Genomic DNA, 5735 nt, shown 5'->3' with positions numbered 1-5735 from the left:
AGTACTCAGAGTATTGATTTCTATGAGTGCCATCTGGCACTTATCACTATTTTTAAAAGGTCTTTTCTTTGATTTATTGAGGTACCTTGAATCCTATTCTTTTCTGTTTTTAAAGATATTAACAATGTATGTCCACCCCCACCTCACTTCAGACTCCAGCTTCATCTCTTTTATGAGTAGAATAAAGAGATTTCCTCCCAGAAGTAACCCTTTGGTAGTAATTCTCTAAAGAGAGAAATGAACTCTTTCAGACTCCCAGAGCACCATTGCTAAATGTTCTGTAAAACTCCTTCCTAATTACTACCTGGAGAGAGACTTGGCATCTGGAGAAAAGCACTCAAGGTGTATACACTTATTTCCTTCATTGTGATCTCAAAAAGGGGCATGAGTTCATCACTCTAAAGAGAAGGAAGCCTCAGACATGCTTATTCAAAAATAAGAATATGATGAGTCTATGCACCAGGGTTAATAATCCCCCAACATATTTTGGAAATTTGACTCCTCAGATAACCTGAGTATTTGTTATGGAATTGGTCGACAGGACATTTACCAAGGTTTTAACCTGTCTTGGACAGGAAAGTTCTTTTTCCAATTCACATATGCAATAAAGAAACTAATGATCGGCTTCCCTGGTGGTCCATCGTTTAAGAATCTGTCTTACAATACAAGAGACATCGGTTTGATCCCTGGTCCCGGAAGATTCCACATGCGCAGAGTCCTGCGCCCCACAACTACTGTGCCGACACAATGGCCAAAGAATGGAGACGGGGAGCCTAGTTCACAGGTCAACTTCTCAACCCAAGCTGGGTGGAGAAAGCAAATACACAAGAGGGAGGAAGTGAAAGGGAAGGATTTGGAAAGACTGGGAGGAATATTCATGACTTATCTGAGAACAGGGTGTGGTTTGGACTTGGAACAGATGCAGCTCTCCTTTCCAGTCCTCATATGGGCTTTTCCAGTTAGTGTCGTGGCAATTGTCACAGCCCTGGCACCAGTGGGTGTGTCATTTAGCATATGCTAATGTATTACAATGAGTGTATAATGAGGCTCAAGGTCTGCTGAAAGTTAGATCTCTTACCATCAAACTGAGTCTTGTTTTTTTCTCTCTGCAGCTTTCTCCTGAAACTTAGATAGGAATAGTTGGTTTTTATTTGAGGGAGGGGCACAGAATTGATTCTAGGGCAATAGCCTTGGTAATATATTGACTCCAGCACTGAAAGGATGCAGGGAGAAGGCTGATGGGTTGGGGGCTGCCCTGACTAGGGCTATTAGACTAACTTTGGTTGTTAAAGGTGACCTTCTTTAGCCCGCTCCGAAAAATACTGATACATACTTCAGATGCTGTTACATTTAATCTCATATCTCGCCTTCTTGGAGAAGCATTCTGGGGTTCCCCAGGTGGTTGTGTGGTAAAGAATTGGCCTGCCAGTGCAGGAGACACAGGTTCAGCCCCTGGTTGGGAGAAGCCCTTGGAAGGGGAAATGGCAACCCACTCCAGTATTCTTGCCTGGAGAATCCCAGTGGACAGAGGAGCCTGAGGGCCTACAGTCCATGGGGTCTCAAAGAGTCATACACGACTGAGCACTCTCAGCACACGGGGCACTTGCTATCACTTCTACAAGGATTCAATTGTGTGCTGCTACTGCTGCCAACCTCCAATACTCCCTGATAGAGTTCAGGCGGAGAGTAGAAATGAGGCACTCTGCTCTGGGGAAAACTCGCAACTGGCAAGTTTTTGGTTTTATTACCCTTCTTTTGAAGTTTAAAACTTTCTTCCCCTGTTGCTTCAACATATTTTGTAGGCCCAATAATATCTTGTTCAACATGTGTGATTTTTCAATATTCTCTGGTTTAGGCTTTCAGGGAGGAAGGCCTACAGTGTTCTTTGTGTTGCTTCATTATTGATATTCTCCAAATCCTCACCACTTATTTTGCCAAAGATCTTTGCATTTTAAATTCAGAATTTTGCTTCTGAAAAGGTTTGAAAAACTAGTAGGTAGTATTATTCATGTCTCATGTGATTCCTCTACTTTGTAATCAGGCCATCACTGAAGGGCCATTATAGACCACAGTGAATGATTTATTCAGGCTAGACAAGTCTAGGGGTAAATATAATCCAAAGGGACAAGCAGAAATACAATTTAAATGCTGGGCCCCAAAGAAAATTTCTTACAGAGACGCTTTTTCTTTACTTTGAGGTAAAATTCTCCAGCAGAGAGAATTTCTCTTGACGTTTGCAAGTCCTACTCATGTTCTTGGGTGCAGGAATGATGAAAATGCAAATGGTCTATTATGTGTGGTCAAAACCAATTTTTCAAAGCAGCTCAGCAGATGTATTATGTTATAGTCATTTCCCTCCACTTGTCGTTTGGTCAAGATAAGCACTCCCATCAATGCTGATTGTATTTAGCCTGACCATATTTTTTGTCCACGTTTCAATGCTGATCCTAGTTCCTGCTTTTAACCGTACAGATATATGATAATAAAGAAAATAATTTTGCTAGCAATTGAATTACAAAATGTGTTCAGTTCTCCATTAATAAAACCTCTGTCTTGTTAAACATCATCAGTAAATAGCTTTTATATTTTTCCTCTTCAATTTACCAACTGACAATAGAAAACATTAGCTGAGGTGGAAGGCTTCGAAGCCAAAAAAAAAATAGAGACACAGAGACAGAGAGAGACAGAGATGGTTAGTCAGCGCCATCTAGTGTCTAAAACTCAAAATTTAATCAGAGTTTTTGAATTTTCATTTCCCTTCCCCATATTAGAGAAATAAATGCTGGTGGTATTTTATCTAACATTTTAAATTAATTCTTTGAAAACTCAAATAAACATTCTAATTTTTAATAAATACATTAAATTTAAATTTATTTTAACTCCAGTATTCATAACTCAACCATAGTAAGTCAGATAAAACCATCTATGTGGAGCAAACAGTAAAAGCAAGAACTGGTAATTACCTGGTGATTTTCTCAGTGAAGACAGCTAATCAAGAAAGTTCCAGCCTAACTGTATTTGATGTTTATTATAAACTATGTAGACATCACTGATGAAGCTAACTTGGCCATTTGCCTTTACTCTATTCTTTGAATTTATTCCAGCACTGACCTTTCTCTAAACTAATGTGGGAACTAGAGAACACGCACAAGTATTTTAGAGACTGTGTGGTTGAAAGCTAGAGATTCGGATTATGTGCTCAGTCCCTTGGTCATGACCCATCTTTGTGACCCTATGGACTGCAGCCTGCCAGGCTCCTCTGCCATGGGGTTTTCCCAGCAAGAATACTAGAGTAGGTTACCACTTTCTCCTCCAGGGGATCTTCCTGACCCAGGGACTGAACCCATGTCTCCTGTGTCTCCTGCATTGGCAGGCGAGTTCTCTAGACTGAATCACCAGGGAAACCCAGAGATTCAGATTATGGAGTACTTATTTTTATAGAATTTTGATACTGCTTTTCAAGGCTGCCTATTGAACAATTAGAAATTACCCCACAGCTTGGAGATATCTGGTGTATTATTTTACAAATAAATAAATAACCAATAAGATATGTATTTAAGAGACTGGCTGATGCAATTTTGAAAATGAGCAAGATTCACATCTTCAGGGTGGACCAGCGGGCTGAAAACCAGGAGAGAGCCATGTTTCAGTTCGAGTCCAAAGACTGTTACCACAGAATTTCCTTTTGCTCAGGGGAGGGCATTCTTCTATTCTACTAGGGCCTTCAACTGATGGGATGAGGCCCACCCATATTATGTGGAGCAATCTGTTTTATTCAAATTCCACTAATAAAAATATAATCTAAATCACCCTTACAGAAGCATCCAGAATACTGCTTGACCACATTCATAGGTCCTGTGGCCCAGCCAAGTTGACAGGTAAAATAAACCATCATATCAGGTGAAGTATGCAGAGGGAAAATTAAAGAATAAAGGAGAACTTGGGGAAAATTTTAAAACCAGCTTATTTTTTACCTCATAAAAGGACTGCTTTAGGTCAGAGGTTCTAAACACCATCTTTATTTGGCACTGACATCTCAAGTACATTGGATCTTCTGGGCCAAGTTACAGAATGGCCTGCAAAGCAGTCTGGACCCACTGCAGAGCCTTCTCTTGTCTGGGCCCTACTCAAAACTGGCAGCTTTTCAGTTCACTCAGTAAATGGCTTAGAGTAACACACCTTAATGACAAATATGTCGCCTCCACATTGCAAAGAGGCCCAGGAGGCATGGTATGTATTTTTTGGCTGTAGGAGGAGTCAGATACAATTTATTCCACTTTAGAAGGAATATCTTGACATGACCCATGCTACTGAACCCCTAGATATTCCACTAAGGTGGTTGCCTATGAATTTTATTTAGGTTAATTTTCCACAGTCTGACAAACAAATGCCTTACCCATAAGTCTAAAGTAGTTGGTATACTTTGTTCATTAGATCTTATCAGCATGATAATATCAAGGTAATAGAACAGTGCGATATCTTGTGAAAAGGAAAGGTGATCAAAATCCTTGTAGACTAAATTATGATGGAGGGCTAGGAAACTGATATATCTCTGATGTTTGAAAATATCAGTGTATATTGCTGGCCTGGCCAGATGAAAGCGAACTGCTTCTGGTGGGCATTATGGACAAATATGGAGAAAAGAGCTTTTGCCAGATAAATAGCTACAAACCCAGGTGTATGTTCATTTCCCCCAGCAATGAAACCATTTCTTGTCCAGCAGATGCAATAGAAATCACCACCTAGTTGAGTATATGATAATCTACTTTATCCAAGATACCTATGTTTTCCACATAGGGAAGCCCCAAGGGCCACTTGGGTGAACTAAATGAGGATGCGGTGAGAACCATCACTGCTACATATAAGTTCTTGATGGTGTTATTAATCTCTACTATTCTACTAGGAACATGGTACTGATTGCACTTTACTATTTTCCTAGGTAGGGCTTGCTGCTGCTGCTGCTAAGTCGCATCAGTCGTGTCCGACTCTGTGTGACCTCATAGACGGCAGCCCACAAGGCTCCGCTGTCCCTGGGATTCTCCTGGCAAGAACACTGGAATGGGTTGCCATTTCCTTCTCCAATGCATGAAAGTGACTAGTGAAAGTGAAGTCGCTCAGTTGTCAGCGACCCCATGGACTGCAGCCTTCCAGGCTCCTCTGTCAATGGGATTTTCCAGGCAAGAGTACTGGAGTGGGATGCCACTGCCTTCTCCGAGGTAGGGCTTACCTGGTGGCTAAAGAATCTGCCTGCCAATGAGGGAGATACAGGTTCAATCCCTAGGTTGGAAAGATCCCCTGGAGAAGGAAATCGCAACCCATTTCAGTATTCTTGCCAGGGAAATCCCATGGACACAGGAAATTGGTGGGCTGCAGTCCATGGAGTCATGAAAGAGTCAGACACCATTTAGCGACTAGACAACAGTTTTCCGAGGTAGAGGCTGTTCTAGTGGCTTCCAATTCTACTACCCGTGGCTTCTCTCCATAGGTTGGAGAGTGAGTGTGTAAATTTTGCCATTGTCTGTCTCTTCTACCTATGCATTCTGGAATTGGAGAAATGACTAGCAATGGTTTGGGAGATTTACTGAGGCCACGATGGGCAGATCTGAAAACTCCATCAATCACCAGACTTTGGTAAGCCTCTATTCTGATTTGGTGGATCACAGTGATCTTTGCGTCTCCTGGAATTCAGTTCAGAGCCAGTGTCCAGTCATCTTTGAGAAGTATGCTTATTTCTT

The sequence above is a fragment of the Bos grunniens genome, chromosome 6 (genome assembly GCF_055505025.1).
Source record: "Bos grunniens cultivar Pamir isolate PY7600 chromosome 6, Bosgru_T2T1.0, whole genome shotgun sequence".
In the NCBI taxonomy this organism is placed as follows: Eukaryota; Metazoa; Chordata; class Mammalia; order Artiodactyla; family Bovidae; genus Bos; species Bos grunniens.
The sequence above is the reverse complement of the archived record's forward strand: the minus strand, read 5'-3'. Positions refer to the sequence as shown.